A 397-nucleotide genomic window follows, 5' to 3' on the forward strand; every position below is an offset into this window, starting at 1 on the left:
ACTCTTTCTCTCCCGCCCCCCCTCTCGCTCCTAAGCGGGAGTTTCCAGGAAGCGCTGAGAAGAGCCGCAGCACCGCGCAGCCTGTCGCACAGCGAGCTCCTTCCGCCGAGACCGGTGGCAGGAACGCCAAGTAGTCCCAACGGCCTCTCCTCCCTCACCCGGCAAAAGGCTCCGTCCCGCTCTCCCTTAGCGGGATACCGTTGCAGAAACGGGGAGAGAAGTGTTTCTTCCCCCCCGCCCTCACCCCGCGGCCTTGGCCGGGATAAGTCAGGAGGAAGCGGAGAGGGGGAGGGGAGGTAAAAAAAACCAAGCGCCGGCTCCGGCGGAAGGGTCCGGAGGCGCGGAGGAGTGAGGAGGCGCGGGGAGCTCTGCGCGAGGGAGGGGGGTGAGCGGGAAA

The sequence above is a fragment of the Pygoscelis adeliae genome, unplaced genomic scaffold, assembly GCF_000699105.1.
Source record: "Pygoscelis adeliae isolate BGI_AS28 unplaced genomic scaffold, ASM69910v1 Scaffold422, whole genome shotgun sequence".
NCBI lineage: Eukaryota > Metazoa > Chordata > Aves > Sphenisciformes > Spheniscidae > Pygoscelis > Pygoscelis adeliae.